This window comes from Ursus arctos, unplaced genomic scaffold, assembly GCF_023065955.2.
Source record: "Ursus arctos isolate Adak ecotype North America unplaced genomic scaffold, UrsArc2.0 scaffold_29, whole genome shotgun sequence".
NCBI lineage: Eukaryota > Metazoa > Chordata > Mammalia > Carnivora > Ursidae > Ursus > Ursus arctos.
The window spans coordinates 26,072,557-26,094,044 of NW_026622974.1; the positions used below are offsets into that span (position 1 = coordinate 26,072,557).

The window sequence follows — 21,488 nt, forward strand, 5'->3', positions numbered from 1 at the left end:
AAAGCCTATTATTAGTACTTCACAGCAAAGATCGAAACTGCTCCGCTTCCTCGTTGGCTCAGCAGCTTTAACACCTCTCTCATTCTGTTCCACACTGGGCACGATTTAGGGCCCTCCTCAGATTGTGCCAATCAGATCATGTCATCCCTCCACTTACAAACCTTTAACAATTTTTATCAATCAAGCATCAATTCCAAATTCCTTAAAGTGGCAAATTGAATTCTTACCTTTCACTGCTCCCCTCTATTTCGCCATCCCATCTTTTCCTCTCTGTATGAATTATTTGGAGTTCCTTGAGCAAACCTTCCTTGCCTGTGTCTCTAAGACACTGTATAAGCTGTTGCTCCCGATAGGAACCTCCCCCCTCCCTCACTGAATTCATCCTGCACTTCCACTTCTGTTTTCCATAATACAGTAACTTAAGAGTCACCTACTCACAGAAGCCCTCCCTGACTGATCATCCTGACTGAGCAGCACACAACATGCTGAGCTGTGATTTGGTTTACTTGAATTCTCTTGGTCTAGACTATGGAGTCCTTGGGAATGTGTACTGCTCAGGAGCACATATTAGGCTGTTAATAAACACCGAAGAATCAGGCAAGGGTTGAGTAATCTAATACTTAGATTCTTATTTTCCTTGGTTCAGAGAGGTAAAAATCTTCTGGATTACCACTTTCCTAAAACGAATAATTAATTTTGAATCAGTTCATATTTTTGAATCAGTTCGACTTCAAGTATTTACTGAGCTTTTACTGCAAGGTCTTCTTAGCGTCCTATTTCTCCAGGGTAAATAAAAATTGTGCTGGTTATCTAAAAAATGGGGCTTCAATAGACAAGGTTACAAGCTAAAGTTTTTGAAACAAGAATTTGCTTCAAATAATGTGAAACATGTACTCTATGCCAAATTGATCATATTCAGCAGTTTATAACATAAACTAAAGCCCTGATTCAGTTTGTAAACTGATATTTGCTGTGATACCAGGTGCAGGGAGTGAATGCTAATGTCCTCCGGAGGAGTTAAACAATGAAAGTCAAATATCTGCTTAAAATATATCTTCATATGAAACAAACCTTTGAAAACAATATGGTTTAGTTGGCTTCAGATATGTTCTTTAAAAAAATTTTTTCTCCTATATGAAATTAGAGAAAATACGGTTCGTTTAATGAAAAAAATCAATTGAGCCTGAAATTAACATATATATATAATTCAAAATGCTTTATCATGGGCAATACTCTTATGTCCTGTCATAGATTTAGCTTAAGTGATTTAAAAACATCGGTGCCACTATTGGGGCACATGGGTGGCTCAGTCAGTTAAGCCTCTGCCTATGGCTCAGGTCATGATACCAGGGTCCTGGGATTGAATCCTGTGTCAGGCTCCCTGATCAGTGGGGAGCCTTTTTCTCCTTCTCCGTCTCCCCCTCCTCCCTGCTCGTGCTCTGTCTGTCTCTCTCTCAAATAAATGAAGTCTTTAAATAAAATAAAAAATAAATAAAAACATAGGTGCCACTGTATTATTTTATACATAAATGTCAAATAGAAGTGGTTGAACCACAGGACTGGACTCCAAGGAGCAAGTCTGGATTTTCAGTGCATAGTCTACCACAGACTTAGTGGTACACAAATGAGATGTGGTATATACTCCACAAGTAAGATAATGGCTAGAATAGGGTGTTTCTTACACATTCATGGAGAGTCTACTTACTTTTCTAATTCACAATGTCCTTTTCTTTAGGAGAGTACTTTAACTTCTTAACGCAGGAAGGAATGAAGAGTTTTATACATACATTTTTCATTTTCAGAATAAATTTTCAAATGTTAACAAACTAAAATAAATATATATGGGTTGTTTGTACTAGTATTCCACATTTATGAGTTAAAAAAAACAAACAAACAAATCTTGAGAAAGAACAAAGCTGGAAGTAACACAATTCCAGATTTCAAGCTATACTACAAAGCTGTTATAATCAAAACAGTATGGTACTGGCACAAAAATAGACACATAGATCAATGGAAAAGAATAGAGAGTCCAGAAATAAACCCATGCTTGTTTGGTCAATTAATCTTCGACAGAGACAAGAATATCAATGGGGAAAAGACAGTCTCTGCAACAAATGGTGGTGAAAAAGGGGGAGATCTACATGCAAAAGAATGAGACTGGACAACTTTCTTTCACCATACACAAAAACAAATTCAAAATAGATTAAGAACCTAAATGTGAGACCTGAAACCACGAAACTCCTAGAAGAAGACAAGCAGTAATCTCTTCAACATTGGCTTAGAGATATTTTTCTAGATATATCTCCTCAGGCAATGGAAACAAAAGTAAAAATAAACTATTAGGACTGTATCAGAATGAAAAGCTTTTGCACAGTAAAGGAAACCATCAACAAAACAATAAGGCAACCTACAGAATGGGAGAAGATATTTGCAAATGATATATGTGATTACGGGTTCGTATCCAAAATATATAAAGAACTTATACCAAAAAAACCTACAAATAATCTGATTAAAAAATGGGCAGAGGATCCAAATAGACATTTTCCCAAAGAAGACAGGCAGATGGCCAACAGACACATGAAAAGATGTTCCACATCACTAATCATCAGGGAAATGTAAATCAAAACCACAATGAGATATCACCTCACACTTGTCAGAATGGCTAGAATCAAAAAGACAAAAAATAACAAGTGTTGGTGAGGACGTGGAGAAAAAGGAACCCTTGTACATTGTTGGTGGGAATGCCAACTTGTACAGCCACTATGGAAAACAGTTTGGAGGTTCCTTGAAAAATTAAAAATAGAATTGCCATAAGATCTAGTAATTCCACTACTGGGTATTTACCTAAAGAAAATGAAAACACAAATTCAAAAAGATATATGAACCCCTATGTTTATTGCAGCATTATTTACAATAGCCAAGATGTGAAAGCAACCCAAGTGTCCATCAATAGATGAATGGGTAATGAAGATGAAGATGGGGTACTTGTATACACACACACACACACACACACACACACACACACACACACAGTGCAATATTTCTCAGCCATAAAAAAGAATGAGATCTTGCCATCTGCAATGACATGGATGGACCTAGAAGATATAATGCTAAGTAAAATAAGACAGAGAAAGACAAATTCCATATGATTTCATTCGTATGTGAATTTAAGAAACAAAACAGATGAACAAACAGAAAAATGAGACAAAAAAACAGACTCTTAAATACAGAGGACAAGCTGGTGGTTGCTGGAGGGTAGTTGGGTGGGGGGATGGGTGAAATAGGTGACGGGGATTAAGAGTACACTTACTGTGCTGAGCACTGAGTAATATATAGAATTGTTGAATCATTATATTGTATACCTGAAACTAATATAACACTATGTTAATTATACTTAAATCTTAAAAAATAGGGAAGAGTAAACTATAAAAAAATAAAAAGGCAAACAACAATAGCAACAAAATAAGCAGAGTTGATCAATGTGATCAAAGAATAAGCAAACTTTACTATAGCTAAAGAGTTTCTTTCTAAATGGTTTAACCCATGTTTCTCAGCCTCTTTAAAACCATCGGCCCACTCAACTAGGAAGATTTTATAGAGCTTAATTTTTTGCAGTTTGCACTGAGTTCAAGCTCACATTATTTGTTTCCCAATTATAATATTATATTATTAGATATGCCTTTGCAAATTGCATAGTACTCTCCCGCTACCTACCTTGAAAATCACGTGTCAGCTTTTGTATACAAAGAAATTTACCACCACTAAGCCAATCACGGGACTTCAAAAGATATGCTTTAGATGAGAAATACTTTGGTAAGGTCAGCTTCTACCCAGAGTCATGATGCAGTCCTTGTCAAACGGTTTATTAAGGGAGGGAAACCCCATCCTGAAGGACGGGTTGCATGGACTGATTGACAGTTGGGAAAGAACTAATGATATGTAAGTCCACTTACTCAAAGGGAACAGAATATAAATAGAAATTGGAAAAGCAATCATTTTACGATTGCAGTTTCAGCTTTTTCCTTGAACTTCAAGAATTTTGCTTTGTCTCTATACATGCTTGTATAAAAATCTTGTGTCCATATAAACCTTCACTTCTAAATATCATAAAACTATTGCTGCATTTTTAAAAATAAAATATTAAAAAAAACCTTCATTCTCTGCACTTAGTTACATGGTAAAACTTCATTAAGGCTTAGATAGCTAACAATCCTGATTAAAGATTTGAAATTTGAGGAGCACCTAGGTGGCTCAGTTGGTAAAGTGTCTGTCTTTGGCTCAGATCATGACCTCAGTCATGATCTCAGAGTCCTGGGATAGAGCCCCGCGAGCACTGCATGGAGCCCTGCATCCGAGCTCTGCATCTGGCTCCCTGCTCAGGGGGGTGTTTGCTTTTTCCTCTCCCTCTGCCCACCCCCAACTCGTGCTCGCATGCACTCTCTCTCAAATCAATAAAATCTTTTTAAAAAATTTTTTGAAATTTGTTAAGATGAATATTTTAGCCTTTTTTCCCCTTGGGGTCTTTTAATTTGGTAATCTGCTTACTGTTTCATTAGGTGAGCGATGTAATCAGAGACCCATAGTAGCTATAGATATTACTAAGTTTAATGATTCAGGAATTCCCCTGAAGTGAAAATAATAACTAAACTGAATAATCTAAATTGATTAGTTTTACTTGAATCATAACAGCTCTTGGGACTATAATATTAAACCTATCACTTCAGTATTTTCCGTTAATTCATTTCATGTATATCCCAGTATCCAAAAGCAATTCTGCAAATGCAGTTTACCATTTCACTTTTTTTTTTAATTGCTTTTGGCTTTGTCCTTTAGAGAGCTTTATCTTTTATAATGCAAAATCATTATGTAAACATCGTAACAAAATCAAGAGTTATTTCCTTTATGAGGGCCATCTCTCTGATTCCTGAATTATACACTGAAGCACTGTACAAATTGTACTGACGTCTGTCAGTGAGTCCACTCTGGCCATCTTATCAAGAATACAGTTGTTAGGCATTGTGAAGGATATGAATGGGTGAGGCAGAAAGTCTGTCCTCGGGGAGTTTATAATCTGTGATTTTTGAGAAGACAACATATAAAATAATTATTTTTGAGCAATATGTGGCAGGTTGGGGTGATTAAAATATAAAATATAATTTATACATTCAAAAGAATATCAACATTCAAAGGACCATTCAAACTATCCATTAAGTGTGTTGATACTGTCTCAGCATAATAATTTTAGAATGCTGTCATTTGGATCTGCTTTCCTAGGGAGTTACAAAACCACATAAGAATACCTGTTTCTTGCTAGCACTTTTTTTAAACCTGAAGATACTATTGGCTAATTTGATTGACTTAACTTTTACTGACTTTTAACTGTCTTGAAATTACATTTCTCACCCTGAAAATGTTAAAATTATAGATATAGGCCCAAGCATCTTAGAGCAATTCCAATAAAGGCATTACCAATATAGAATTACCTTAACGTAAATGTATGATTTTTTAAGGTGAAACATTTGAAGTAAAGTATCCTAATGACTTCTAGTATACCTGTTTAATATATATTTATAATATTTGCATTAAATGTATAAATATATTTATATAATGTGTGCATACTTGTATGATAAAGTACAATATCATTTCATAAGTACAAATAAAATTCCATACAAATGGGATTTGGATAACAGAAGGAAGGGACAGGGCATTCCTGATAGAGAAAAAAAAAAAAAGAGAAGAAAAAAAAATAGTGGAAGGAACTAAATGATATATCCAACCACAGGAAAGAGATCAGTGAGCCCTTCAAAAGATGATTGGAAAGTGATGGTGACACATTTGATACAGAGGGTAAAAGGAAGGGGGAAATCAAACAACTGAAAGTTTTCTAGCTGGGTTATTATGCCCATAACAGAATGAGAGATGTTGACTCCAAAGTAAAGATAATGATTTTTGTAGTTAGAAACATTGCATGACATAATTTGGAAGCTATCAAAGACTTCGTTATTACCTAGTTAGAATTCTTTTTTATTATTATTTTTTTAGAAAGCAAATAGAGAAGATATTTGACCAAAAATGTAATGCCGGCCAAGAAAGGCAGAAGCCAACCCTTAATAATATTTCCTCTTTGGAATAGGAGTATACCTTTCAGAAGAGAGAAGACATTCTAGTAGTGGGAGTGGTGATGTGGTGATTTGGGGTAAAATAAAAAGCTGGATGGGAGAAGTTTATCTATATTCATTGGTGAAGGTAGAAACTCAGAGTGGCAGAACTTTCAGAGGGTAGAAGAGGGAACAACTAGGCAGAGGAAAGGCCCAGAACACTGCAACGCCTACTAGAGAAGAAGGTGGAAACCATGGAATCAGATCAGGAACTTTCTTATTTTAAAGTAAAAAAAAAAGATTAAAAATTAAAAAAATATATATATGTATATATATATGTGTGTATATATATGTATATATATATATACACATGTACATCCATAATAACAAAATAAAATAAAAAACACTAAAACAATAATAATTCTATAATATTAAGGAAATTGAATTTATAATTTTAAAATTCCCAATGGAGAAATCTCTGGGCCTAGATGGTTTCATAGGTGAATTCTACCAAATGTCTAAAAAGTAATTAACACCAACTCTACATAATCTGTTTCAGAAAACAGAGGAGAAGGGAACACTTCCCAACTCTTCTTATAAAGCTAAAATTACCCTAGTATCAAAATGAGACAAACAGTACAAAAAAAGAAGAAAACTAGAGATCAATGTCCCTTATGAATAGAAGTAAAAGTTCTTAACATATTAAAAGTAGAATTCAGCAATATATAACATATAGTATATAATAAAATAGTTTATAATAAGAATTATTCACCATAAACAAGAGGGGTTTATTCCAGATATGCAAGACTGCTTCAATATTCAAGAATTAACCAATCAATGTAATCTATCGTATTAACAGAAGAAAAATCACATGAGTGTATCAATCAATCCAGTAAAAGAATTTGACAAAATTCAAAACATATTCATGACAAAATTCTCAGTTAAAAAAAAGGCACGGAGGAGAATTTCCCCATCTTGATAAAGAATATCTATTTAAAAAAACCCTACAGCTAACATTATACTTAATGGTGAGACTGGATGATTTTCCCCTAAAATTAGGAAGAAGGTAAGATGTTCATATTAGCACACTCATTCAACTTAATACTGGAAGTTCTGGCCAGTGCAGTAAGACAAAAAAAGAAAAAAAAGAAAAAGAAAAAAAAGACATACGGATCAGAAAGGAAGAAATAAAATTGTTCTTATTGTTCTTATTTGCAGATGTCATGATTATCTATATAAGGAGCCACAAAGAGTGTACAAAAAGCTTTTAAATTTTGGTCATAAGTTTTAAAATTCATACAGATATGCAAAGGACCCAGAATAGTAGAAATAATCTTGAAAAAGAATAGTCAGAGGACTCACAATTCCACTTCAAAACTTATTTAATAAAGCTACACTAATCAAGCTAGTGTGGTATTAACATAAATATAGAGATAAAGATCAACAGAATAGAATTTAAAGTCCAGAAATAAACCTTTACATTTAGGGTCAATTGATTTTCAAAACAAGAGTGTCAAGAAAATTGAATGGGAAAAAAATAGTCTTTTCAACAAATGGTGCTGAAACAACTGAATATATGTATGCAAAAGAATGAATTTGGATCTCCACTTTCCTCCTACCTCATCATACACAAAAATAAACTAAAAATTGATCATATCCCTAAATGTAAGAGATCAGGCTATGAGCTGTTTGAGGAAAGCATAGGCTTTGTGATCTTGGATTAGGCAATGGTTTCATAGATACTACATCAACTTACAAAGACAAAAGAAAAAGCAGGTATATTGGAATTCATCAAAATTAAAATACTTGTGACTCAAAGGATATTATGAAGTATTTGAAAAGAACCCACAGAATTGGAGAAAATATTTGTAAGTCATATCTGTTGTGGGACTGATACTCAGAATATATAAAGAACTTTCAGAATTCAACAATGAAATAGTAATAACCCACCTAAAAAGTGGGCAAGGTGTTTGAATACACATCTCTCCAAAGAAGATACTATACAAATGGCCAAGAAGCAAATAAAAAGTTTCTTACTATTGTTAGTTTTTAAGGAAAAGCAAATAAAAGCCATAAGAAGATACCACTTCACATTCACTAGGAAGACTATAATAAAAAAGATGGACCATAGCATGTATTGACAAGTATTTGGAGAAATTGGACCCCCCTCCCTTCCTCATTTGTGGGAATGTAAAATGGTGGAGCCGCTGTGGAAAATAACTTGGCAGTTCTTCAAAAAGTGGAAGAGTTATCATAGACCCAGCACTTACGCTTTTAAGTACATACCCAAGAGAATTAAAAACATGCCCACACAAAAGTTTGTACACAAATGTTCATAGTAACATTATTTATGATAGCCAAATGTGGAAATAACCCAAGCGTCCATCAATTAATGAATGGATAAACAAAATGTAATATATCCAAACATTGGAATATTATTTGGCCATGAAAATGAAGTACTAATACAAGCTACAATGCAGGTGAATCATGAAATATGATGCTAAATCAAAGCAGTCACACACAAAAGGCCTCAAATTATATAACGCCTTCATTTTAAATGTCCGGAATAGGCCAATCTATAGAGACAGAGAGTAGATTTGTGGTTGCTAGGGGCTCTGGGAGGAAAAGGTGTGGAGTGACTGCTAATTAAGATGTGGTTTCATTTCGGGGTGATGAAAATGTTCTAGAATTGCAGGGTGGTAATTATTGTACAACTGTATGAATATACTAAAAATCATTGAATAGAACAATTTGAGGGGGTGAACTTTATGATATGTGAATTATATCTCAATATAATTTCATTAAAATAATAATAAACTTAGTCATATAGAGCCTTTAAAAATTCTCAAGTTAAAACTTTCTATGTAATATCCTATATTAATTAGAAGACTAACATGAGCTGCCTGTGGTTTAGACCCTTCTCCACATCTAATCTTTCCACATTAGAGAAAAAGTATGGGTTGTTGAATTAGATAATTGAAAACTTTATACAAAGAAACACTAAGCAATACCAAGGTCTGTCTATATTTACCAAGCAATTGCTACTGTTTTTAGTTTCTAATACCTTAGAGTAAATAAAAGCATTGTAAATTTGGAATACCTCACAATATAAGATTTCCAATTTTCAAACTAACAGTGAGCTAATTATAAAACATCCTGAGTGGGATGCCTGGGTGTCTCAGTTGTTTAAGCATCTGCCTTCAACTCCGGTTATGATCCCAGGGTTCTGGGATCGAGTTCCGCATCAGGCTCCTTGCTCGGCAAAGAGCCTGCTTCTCCCTCTGCCTGCTGCTTCCCCTGCTTATTCTCTATCTCTGAAAAATAAATAAAATCTTTAAAATAAATAAATAAACATCCTGAGCACTGGAAGTATCCTACCTTTTTAAAATCAATGGAAATCTGGTAGGTCAATGCGTACTTTCATTATTTCAAATTTTCACTTAAGAACTTTGAATATCTTTTTGGCATGAACAGATTCAGAGTTATGAACATTTATTAACATATAAACAACAAACAGATGTTATAAAAAATACATGCATCTTCTCCAGATTAGATAAATCATTCTCGCCTCATGAAAAAGTCCTGTGCTGAGGGGATTGTATTTCTCATTATGATAATCATATTGATAGTTTTGATAGTTTATAATAACCAAAACAAGCCTTCTGTGTTGTTTTTGATCTTTGTTTTTCTGTTAATATGTTTTACTGTCTATTATGTGAAAATAAGGAGGGAAGGGACTGGAATAATTGAGTTGGTTAGTAGTTTGTTTCACTGCCACAGGCCTCCTATTTTGGATGTCAGGAGAAACCCATCTACCTCCATCTTTACTGGCCTAGTCTATGTAACTAGGCTAGCATTTTGTTTATTCTTTTTAGTGTCAAAGTCCTTCCTGGACAGCAAGCCCTGCTCCTCACATCTTGCTTAACTCTCACAAGCAAACATGAAAAAAATATTGATCTCTGTTGGAACCATGTCTAAATTTACAACATCCCTGAATAGGATTCCTGGTAACCTCTTGCATCTTTGTTCTCCTTCCATGCCGTCCTCCCAACCCCACACACACCGGGGGCACACACACACCTTGACCTAGCTCAGTTTCTCTGTTCTTCCGTATTCCATATTCCTTCCTTTTCTTCTGATCCATTGTTTCAGGGATCAAGTACACCTGGTAGTTGAGTTTTCTAAGTATTCCATGGTTTGCGATGTTGTCCACACTCTTCCCCGTGCTCTCCATAAATTTGCGCAATGTCTAGTCAAGTTTAAGGCTGTTGTAGCTGAGAGTATTTTACTTCATGAAAGAAGTGGTATGTTTATTGGACCTCAATGGGCTTACTCCATCCAGAGACATGGAGAAGGGTTTATACTGTAGCAGCAAAAGTCAAGATATGGGAAGGCCCTTTGCAATTTTTAAGAAAAGAAAGTAACTTTGCTAAAGCAAAGATTGGGTATGTTGGACACTAGAAGAGCAAGCAGGGACAAGAGTGTTGGGGACAGCTTGTATCCCATGCTGAGAAATGTGGGAAGGAGATCACCCTTAAGCAGCAGAGAATCTCTGAGTGTTTGATAACAGTCAAATAGAGCAAGAAGATATTTTGTTTCTGTATTATTTTGGTGCTTTTTGATGATTTCTAAATCTATTCTCAATATGTAGCATATGGTCACACAAAACTAATTTTCTTCCCTTGAAATGATCATTTCATATTTTAAAATCATCATTAATTTAATTTTATACAACTCTAATGGTTATCATGAGTCACATTCATTATCACCATTTTTATTATATAAGTTTTGGGGTTAAATATTAACTAGGCCTTTAAATTTCTAGCTAAATATTTTATCGCAGACCTTTTGATTTCATGGTAGCTGTTTCATGGTAGTTGTTTTGCAGCCGTGACTGAGCAACCTGAATGTTTCAAAATTTTTGGCACAAAGGCTGCATAATTTAGAGAAGGAGCTTCTTTAAAGATTTTTTAAAAATTGACAATCTATAAACATAAAATTGCTAAATGAAACTAATACAAAACTCTTAGGAATCACAGTGATCAGATTGTCAGAGTGATTAATTTGCAAATCATAGCCACATAAGCAAGGTGTCTTTTAGTCATGGGCTCCCTGTCATATTTCTCCTGACACAGTTTTAGTAAGATTCTGACAGGATCCAGAGAATCAGTTTTGATCACTGCCACTCTATTTTCCCTTCAACCCATTTAGGTAATTATTAACTTAGCTATGCTAATTATCATCACTCTATTTATGAGCAGTCTCTAGAACATTCTCAAATGGAAGTGATCTCTCCCTCTCTTTAAGTCCCCAGATGTTTCAGTTGTCACTCATTATATCTTTTGCTTCCTATTTAGTGTCTAGTATACCTCACATGTACACCTTATATCTTTAATTTTGATAAGCTACTTGAAGTCCAGATCATGTTTTTTTTTTTTTCCATCCTCCATTGTGCTTAGGAGAGTATCAGCAAAGAGGAGGCACTCAAGTGTCTTTGAACAAATGAATGATATATTTTTCTCATTATCCTCTTCTAAGTTTCTCTCTCATATAGCAACCTTGGTTAAAATTCCTCCCTTCAGCCATGCATGGAGATTCCTTTAGAAATTACTAGCACATATATTTCAGTGTAAATTAGTGAGTATCTACTTGGGAAAAAAGTACTATATTAAGAGGATAAGGAATGAGCAGAGTAGAAAAGACCCTCAAGGAGACTAGATAGATAGATAGATAGATAGATAGATATCTGTTGATAATAGTACATTATTTGTAATCTTTCAAAAAACAAAGATCATGAAATTAGAGATTGTCACAGATATATCTTACACATTTTTGTTACTAGTTTTTGAAAATTGAACTAAAATAAATTTTCAAAGAATGACTAGAAACCCATCTATTTCAAATAAGCAGTCTCGGTTTGTCTGTTTTCATTTAAAAAGAGAAAAGAAAAAAGTAGCTTTTTGTGCTACTTTGATTTTTTTGAAAGAGAACTTTTTATGACTTTGTTGTACAGAAAATTCAGCAGCATACAATTAACCCAGTTTGGTGGCCAGTTCTTTAGCCCTTGCCTTTTCCAATTTGGCAATGTGAGCCACTGCCTTTGGACTTAGAACATTGCCTCCCCAGTGATGGCAGATCTCATCATATCTGTCATTGTAGTCGGTCCTGATAGCTTCTACCTGCTTAGTCAGAGTTCCTTTGTCTTCCAAACTAACCTGTGTGAAGGTGACAGTGGTTCATGTCTTCCTGTGGACCAGACACTCCAGCCTGGCCTTCCCCTTAATAATGTAGTAGGGAACTCCCATCTTATGACACAGGACAGGCAGGAAGGCAGCCAGCTCAATGGGATCCACAGCATGTGCAGTCACTACCAGCTGAGCCTTCTTGTTTTCCACCAAGGTGGTGACAGTATTAACCCCAGCTTGAAGGACAGGCGGCCTCTTAGTGGGGACATCCCCTTTGCTGGCAGCTTTCTTCTCAGCCTGGGGCAACAATCTCTGCTTCTTCTCTTGGTCTGTATTTGTGGGCCAGCTTAAGCAGTTGAGTAGCTGTTTGGTGGTCTAGGGCCCAGAGGAACTGGTTAATCGTGAGAGGCACTTTTTGACTTATATAGAGAATAACCCTTTGCCACTGCAGCCAGATGCAGTGGGGCCGTTGGACAAAGCGGATGAGGATGAGGTCGCTTTTGGGCTGGATGTCTTGTCTGATGCCAGATTTCTAGGGTCTTTTCTCAAGCAGGGGATTGACCACCTTCTTGGCCTCCTGCTCCTTCATGACAGCAGGGGTGGGGGCCACCTTCTTTCCCTAAGCCTTCTTTCCTTTCAGCATCTTGGATGGCTGGAGCCATCTACTTTGATTTTTGAAAATTTTTCTTATTTGAATACAGTTGATATGCAATGTTACATTAGTATCAGGTGTACAATTTAGTGATTTGACAAATTCATACATTATGCTATGTGCACCACAAGTATAGTTACCATCTGTCCCATTAATCACCATTATCATTAGCTGTATTCCTTATGCTCTGCTTTGATTCCTGTGACTTATTCATTCCATAACTGGAGGGCCTTTCCCAATTTTGCCCAATCCTCCTCTCCCCTCTGGCAACCATCCGTTTGTTCTTTGTATTTATAGTTATGGTTCTGCTTTTTGTTTATATATTCTTTTTTTTTTTTAGATTCCATTTATGAGTGGAATCGTATGGCATTTGTGCTACTTTTTTGATTGATATCATTAACAGATGGGTTTCTTTAACTTAGGGTCACAGATCAAACTTATTTGTGTTGTCTCTCTCGGATCAAAATTATGATTTTGGTTGACAGTTTAAGCAACTATTTATTTTTAACTTATTTAAAAGTTGGTTGATTTAACTGCTTCAAACTTTTGAAACTCTCAGTTTCTATATAAAGTATATGGCTCATGATTGCAGGATATATCCAGCTGTTGCAATTGTTTTTAGTGCCTCATTGTCAAATGACATAGAGGAGGAATTCGATGGCAGGCTTTGGAATTCTTTTTCTGTAAACCAATATGCAACATATTCCAAAATAAAATATCTAATATGCCCATAACTGGTAATGAATTTAGGATACATCGTATTATTGCTACATTTATAAGTTACCCAACAGAAGGAAGCAAATTCTAGATCTCACTGATCTTCATCAAGATTTACTGGGTAACCTTGTTGCCCCAAGGCTTTCTTGACTGGTGAATGATCTTGGCTGATGGGAAAAGATTCCTTTGAAATGTTGTGGATTTGTTTCATAATTTAAATTAGTCAGGGACAAGGAAGAATTGAAGACAGAGGATAACTCAGTGAAGAGATGGATCATTGTAAAGGAGGAAGATGCTTACAGCATAACAATTCTGGGAAAAAAGAAACTCAAGCAGGTCACGCCATATAAACCCACGTATTTGAGGATTTGAGGTGTGAAATAAAAATCTTAGAGCAAGGACAGACCCTTTCTGAATGATTAATCATGAAGCACAAAAATTAGTTGAGTTCAAAGTCATTGCTGAAAGTAAGAAAGTGCGATCTTTTGTTAAAACCTGTGGCAAAATATCATGAAACTTGGAAAAAGCAGCAGAATTTTGGTTCTGCCAGGACAGGCGATGTGGAGAGGTGACCTGATGGTGGAGGTGCTCCTCTTATAGCCACGTGCAGCAGCCTCCTCTACATTAATAGTGCTGGCCTCCAGCCACACACTTTCTTCACTCTCCCCAGAAAGAAAGCATGGAAGAAGGCATGCATTATCACATTGATGGATCACAGGTGTTGATTCATTTCTCCATTGGGGAGCGAAGAGGAGGGGAGAATCTACTGAAAGGCCATCTTTTGGTGTTTGGTGATTGCATTTCTCCCCTCTCCACTCCAGATGAATGTGAGTAAAGATCGTGTATTTTAAGAACAGAAGAATTATTTTTACAGAAAAATTACAATAGTATAGAGTTCCCACATACCCTACACTTAGTTTCCCTTATTATTAACTTCTGGCAGTATTAGTGTGGTACATTTGTTACAATTAATGAACCAAATATTGATACATTATTATTAAATAAAGTCCATACTTGATTCAGATTTCCTTTTTACCCAATGTCCTTTTTCTGTCCCACTGAGTATATCATGTGACAATTTAGTCATCGTGTCTCCTTAGGCTCCTCTTGACTTGCACGGTTTCTCAGACTTTCCTTGTTTTTGATGACCTTAATGGTTTTGAGGATTATTGGTCCAGTAGTTTGTTGAATGTCTCTCAGTTGGGATTTACTGGTGTTTTTCTCACGACTAGAACAGGATTATGGTTTTGGAGAAGAAGATCACAGAGGTAACATGCCATTCTTAACACATCATAAAAAGGGAAAAACTATCACCATGAGTTTTCACTGTTGATGTTGACTTTGATCACCTGGCTGAGGTAGTGTTTGTCAAGTTTCTCCACTTAAAACTTGTCTCCTTCCTGTAATGTATTACTTGGAAGGAAGTCACTGTGCACTGCTCACACTTAAGAACTAGGGAGCCCTGCTCCACCTTTGAGACTGACTGTACACTCTGTTCAATGTTAGTATTAGATGTTTGATACACGTATTTGTTGCTGTGCAACATTTTCTAAGGGGGTTGTGCTGTTCAGTTACCAGAGATATTTATGAGCTTATAAGGCAACTGGCAGAATATTGTGGTTTGGGCAAAAGTGCAGAAATGGGTAAAGAAATAAAATGTATTCTTTCATTCATTGGACATTTTTTGATCACTGTGACCCTGGCTTCAAACTTGATGTTGTGACTATCAAAGACTTGCTCTCAGGGAGGTTATAGTTAAGCACAATCAACAATTAAAAACAAAAACAAAAACAGCAAATCTACAATTAAACATGTGGGCAAAATTTCAAGGTAAAACTGTTTTTGCTACCTGAAGGCAAATTTCTATAGCATAGAGCCGTGTTTCCCAGAGCTTAGTGGGAATTTAGTGCAAATTGACACAAAAAGGCAGATCTTTCAAGGAAGCCAGAATATGACCCTGTTGATGTCCTAGAGAAATAGTGTGGTACATAACTCTCAGCCTTCAGAGGTGGGTCCCCACAGTGCCTGAGGACAACATGATCCCCTGTGAGTTAAACCACAAAACAGCTGGGCCAGTGAAAATAATCCTCTCATCTTATCCAAATGAATTTTTCACAAGCTGCCTATTTATTCATATCACTTCCATTTGGATTAAAATATTAATTTTATTTCACTTCTTTAATTATCATTTGGGCTTTAGAGCATCACCTATATAGCCTAGGCAAGAAGTTCCCAAAGAATATTCCAAATTACCAGGTCACAGGATGTCAATAGACAGTACACACAACATTGTTAATCTTGGAATTCATTGGGTTTGATGAAATCTGAGGTTTATTTTCACTCTTTTCTTTGTATTAATTAGACCTAAAATAAGCATGACTGGAATCAGGAGTTTTGTGAGTGCCAAATTATTCATTTTCTGCTTCCTCCATGTTAAAAGAACCCCGATATTGTATGGTGTCCAGCTTTGCCCAGATTAGCTTCTGAGTAAGATCTGATTGTTATAAATCTATTTCAGCGAGCCTATTCTAGCAAGTGGTTTGTTTAGGGTGAGTTCTGCCCCATTTCTGATTGAGATTTGAGGGAGATCTACTGAGAAGAGGGGGCTTTGGGAAAGAGTTTGCATCACTTCTTAAATTAGATGAACAAGGAAGAGACTTTGTATATTTTCCTATATGGATTGAGTCCCTGGGCTGTGGCCATTTGTGAGCACAAAGGGTGCTAGCTTGGGATAGTCAGACATGCTGAGAATGGCAAAACAGTCAGATGAAAATTACTTTGGTGCCATAATGTCATTGAACAACTCAGTTAACAAACCTTGGATCATCTGTTTGTGAGATGACAAGTTTTCTTCCTTTTTCTTTAAGCCAATTGAGTCAAGGTCATTTGCTATTTGTAGCCACAACATTTTGTAAGATACTAGGGTTATATACATCAAACCACATGGATGAGAGAATTAAGGGCTATTTAAGATATTTCAAAGATAATTTTGTCTTTACGTGGCTTTTCAATGTATGACTTTAGAATCTAATCCCTGCTAAGATGTAATTCCCCAGAATGTTTATTGATAAAAGATGGTAATTACCCCCTTGGCCTAGCATCTAACTTGTTGTCTTATACATATTCTGAGTTAATGCTGTAACTTAGCTTTCCCTTGTCTGGGAGTTCTTCACCTCACTCATTGGGTGGGCTTCATTATATCTCAATATCCTCAACCTGTAGCTATCTTTTGGACAAGGATACGGATCTGGCCCAAATCAGGCCACTTAGATGCTTTCTCCAGGCTGTTTGGATTTGGGTCTTTGAGACATGGGTCAGTCTTTTTTAGCTCTTTACTGAAAAAGGATGCAAATTAAGATCTGGGCCAGCCATAATGTTTAGCTTTCTGTATGCCAGAGTAGAAAAGGCAATTAGGCAAAAAAAGGAAAATTGAAGGGGGAGAAGCAGGAGTAAGAGACCACATCAATCCAGAGAGACAGAGAGAGTAATTTTGATGTCCATTTTCTGGATCTGTTTGCTTCTGAGGGCTGGGCTCAGATTCCATGAAATAAATCTATATTTTGCTAATGTTTCATTCTTCTCCTTAAAAGAAATCAAGAGGGTCTATGTTACTTGCAACTTTTGATACTTGGCTAAGGTACTGATGGACTAAAAGAGAGTTAATTAATAGGATGTGATTTTTCCTGTTTTGGTAACACCATAGCAATTGACATACTTTTATGGCACTGATTTCTATCTGCCTTGTATTAAAGAAACTCGGTGACTTGTACAATCTAGTTAGTGTGTGAATTTAAGAGCAAAGATTAGCCTTATTAAATTTTTAATCTATTAAATCATGGAGTATTATCCTTTGCCTATAATAGAAATTTAAAATATTTGTGGAAAGAGAACTATATAGCCTGAAGAAGGAGTAAATGGGATTTTTGCCCTTCTGAATTGACTGTTTATTTCAGGTATCATAGGAATACCCTGAACCACTGAATAAAGACATATCCAAATAAGAATCATTTTGTTTATTCAAAGTTATTTAATACAATTAAATCGTTTTCAGCACTAATCAGCACTGTCACCCTAGGAATGTTCCAAAATCAAAACAAATGCCATTGTAAGGTTGTTTAATATTGTTGGAAGTTAAGTAGTTCTTTTTAAAACAAACATGTTCTTTCTTAATTAATTTGAAGACAATGAATTCCGAATGTGATTTTATTGACAATAGTCTTAAAAACTTTTATTAAGAGGAGGCATTGATGTAGGGTTGGCATTGCTCTAATGACCATTCTTTTAAACAGTACATGAATTATCCTCTTGGAATAGTGAGAGTCAAAGAAGTCCTCTAAATATTCTAACTAAGATGGCTTAACTCTAGGCCCCTGACCTCTCTCTCTTTTTTTTTTTTTTAAGATTTTTTTTTTTTTTTTATTCGACAGAGATAGAGACAGCCAGCGAGAGAGGGAACACAAGCAGGGGGAGTGGGAGAGGAAGAAGCAGGCTCATAGCGGAGGAGCCTGATGTGGGGCTCGATCCCATAACGCCGGGATCACGCCCTGAGCCAAAGGCAGACGCTGAACCGCTGTCCCACCCAGGCGCCCCCGACCTCTCTTTTCTTAGAGCATTTACTTTGGAAAACTTGTAATTGCAAATTCTTTGCCTCCTTTGAATTGTGTGTAAATCTTTTCCCTGCCTTTTGCCAGTATTACCACCAGGAATGTCTTTCTCAAGGACCCAGGAGCCATCCTTTTGAAGTGTAATGATCAAAGAAGATAGTGCCTATATCATTGGCTATCAGATATGAGGTATCTCCTAATTCCCTGGGAGAGTGCGAACTAACTTCCTTGGTCACGTTGCTCCAGGTTGCAAAACTACCTCCTGACATGAAAATATGAGAAAGTTACCTTTCCTTTGGGTAAGGCCAAACAGCAAACACAGATGCCTACAATTCCCCTAACCTAGTTCTTAAAACCTCTCCAGTTTCTTCTTTTCCGCAGAATTTAGTTCAGACCAAGCTCTGGTCTCTCTCTTATTGAAATAGTCTAGAATAAAATCTTCTTTGTCTGTTTAACTTAGGCATATGAAGTTTTTGCTTTGACAGTTTCAATGAAAGAAAAAGGTAATTTCTCTCAGCAATATTTATAAAATCTTATTAGGAAACTATCAGTATTACATGTCTTCAATTTAAAGATATAAAGCCTTACAAATTTTACTTTTGAGGTAATAGTAGATTGCACTTAGAATATGTTGATAGGCTTTGTATCACTTACAGGCAAAGTGCAACCTTCCCAGATTTCCTTCTGTTTAGTTGTGTGGCCTAATTCCCTGTTAGTTCTGGAGAATCTGAAAATTCTGGAGTCATTTGCTTCTAAGACTCAGGGAGCACTTAGAGAGATCAATTTTGTAATAAGCAGGGATTTTTCTATTGAAGGTTGCCATTCCATGCTTTCTGATTTTTATTGATTGGAACACTTACCTCCTAATGCTTCATACTATAACTCTTGATAACAGACCTTTCCATCTTGTGTCAATTATTTTCTCCTGCTTTGATAAGAGCATCTTTCTAGGTAAGCACACATGTTAGGGAACCAACTGAGGAAAATAACAGACCTGCTTTCAGTGCTTCTCTTGCCTTCCAGCTCTGCTTACCTCCCCAGGCACTGTGCTCCTAGAGATGGTCCCCTTTTCCTGGGGTTTTCCATCAGGGAGACTTCTAGGGACTGTGCTGGAGAACTGTTCACAGATGAGGGGTAGGAGGAAGAAGGAGCGGGTTTGCAAAGGAGTGTCAAGGAAAGAGGAGTTGAAGGATAAATGAGGAGAAAGTTACTGCATGTCACAGAAGAAAACAATAAGTAAGTGGAAGGAATCTTTGACTTATCCCAAAAAGGTTAAGAAAATAAAGAGTTTTGAAAAAAAATTCTTAAATGAGGGAAGACACAAAAGAAAATAAGACAGGCACACATATTCTCACCACTCAAGATTACCAGTGACATAGGATCACCTTTATTGTGCCTACAACTGTACTCAAGAATGGAATGGAATTGAATAAATTAATTAAATGGTAAATATGCCATATCTCTTCCTGTGATACTAGCTATTCCACAGTCTATTAAAGAGGAGGTCTAAAAGAGTTCTATAAATCTGAGACGGGAATTATGGGATCATTAGAATTAGGAAAAAGTTCTTAAGAAACAAGTATTAATTCTTGTTTGAATATTTAGAATTTGTTGAAGGTTTTTGCTAAATTTTTATTAACTATATTTATTTAGAATCTCCAAATACCAGAAGTGAGTTCCTTTCTACCTATCACCCACTTTGTTTTGACTAATTGCTATTTCATGAGAAATTTTAGACATAATGAGCTGTCAGTATTTACTTGAAAGGTGACCTGTCCACTGTGGTCTGTTCATACAAGAGAGAGTGGCTAAGTGTAGACTGGGCATAGGGCTGTGCATATGACAGGGAAGATCTGTGTGCAAGGCCTTGGGAGGTACCCGTTTGCAGAGGTCAAGGCCATGGGCTGGTGGAAGGTCAGAGAAAGTGATAGGAACCCTGGATAGTAGTGTAGAAGAAGAATGATTTAGGGAAGAACCGAAATGTGAAATGTAATGTTAATCAAGCTGATTGATGTGGGGTGTACATGTAAACCCTCTCTATTTCTCCTCAAAGTCTTCAATAGAATGTACTGGAGAAAATCATTAGGAAAAATCCACATTTCTTACAGCTATTTTTGATAAGAGCTGATTCTTTATGGTGAATAAAGAAGGGCTAAATTTGGCTTCAGTAGAGGCTCACCTGAGCCAGCCACATCAGGCTCATCTCTAAAAGACTTTATGCAGAAGTCCTTTACCATGTACAAATGGAAAAATAAATCAACTGCTAATGTTTAATGAGTGTCCATACTATGTAGATCTTGCACTAAAATGTTAATTGAATTTTATATCTGATAAGAATTAACACACGGTATTCACATTGTCCATTTTACACATTGAATAAGATGGTTTGTTCCATCATTTTTACAAAGCCTGGCTAGACTTAAATATATAAGCATGGTTTTATTATTCCTTGGTCATGAAATTCCTTATTTACTTAGCTAGGATTTATTAGGCAGGATTATGTTAGAGGCAATAATGCCAGAGATGGCTTTTCTTAAGTTGCTTTTGATTGAGGAGCTGAAGCAGACATCTAAACAAATGATTATAATACAACACAACCTGTGCAATAACAGAGGAATTTTTAAAAGTGTTACTTAAGCGGGGCTCCTGAGTGGCACAGTCGGCTAAGCATGCAACTTTTGGTTTTGGCTCAGGTTCATGGTCTCGTGATCTGGGATTGAGCCCTATGTGAGGGCTCTCCCTTTGCCCTTCCCTGCCGCAGCTAAATAAATCTTTTTTTTTTTTTTTAAGTGGTACTTAAGCATAGGAAAAAGGAATGAGTATTATTTGGATGCAAAGCAGCTCAAGAAAGATGCCAGAGAGTGTACCTGCAAATTCTGTTATCTTCCATACCAGGACTTTCCTACAGACTTTTATAAAGGCTTTCTGATTATGGTTTAGGGCAGGAGCTGATCTAATAACATGGATATAGTTTACTAGAATGTGATTTTTTTGTTTTCTGGTCAGTTAACAAACATTGGCATTAATGTACTAGCTATAGAGCCTGGCACCCACATTTTGGAGTGGTTGAAAACAATTCAAAGCAATCTGCTCCAAAATGAAGCCAAGATATTTCTGCCAAGGGATGATGGCAGTGTTCTAAATAGAATCATTTTGTGATGGTAGAACTGTTTCTCATTTTCCTTTCCTTTATAGCATATCTTGTTTACATTTGGTTAATAAATGCAAATGC

The 21,488-nt window shown here is 36.1% G+C and overlaps 1 protein-coding gene and 1 pseudogene across 1 annotated transcript in view; one reads left to right on the forward strand and one right to left on the reverse strand.

The window, feature by feature from the left end:
* RIMS1 (regulating synaptic membrane exocytosis 1) overlaps positions 1-21,488 on the forward strand; it is an 851,235-nt gene that overhangs the window by 210,114 nt on the left and 619,633 nt on the right. The window lies entirely within an intron of this gene.
* LOC113261123 (60S ribosomal protein L7a-like) lies at positions 12,131-12,932 on the reverse strand (annotated as a pseudogene).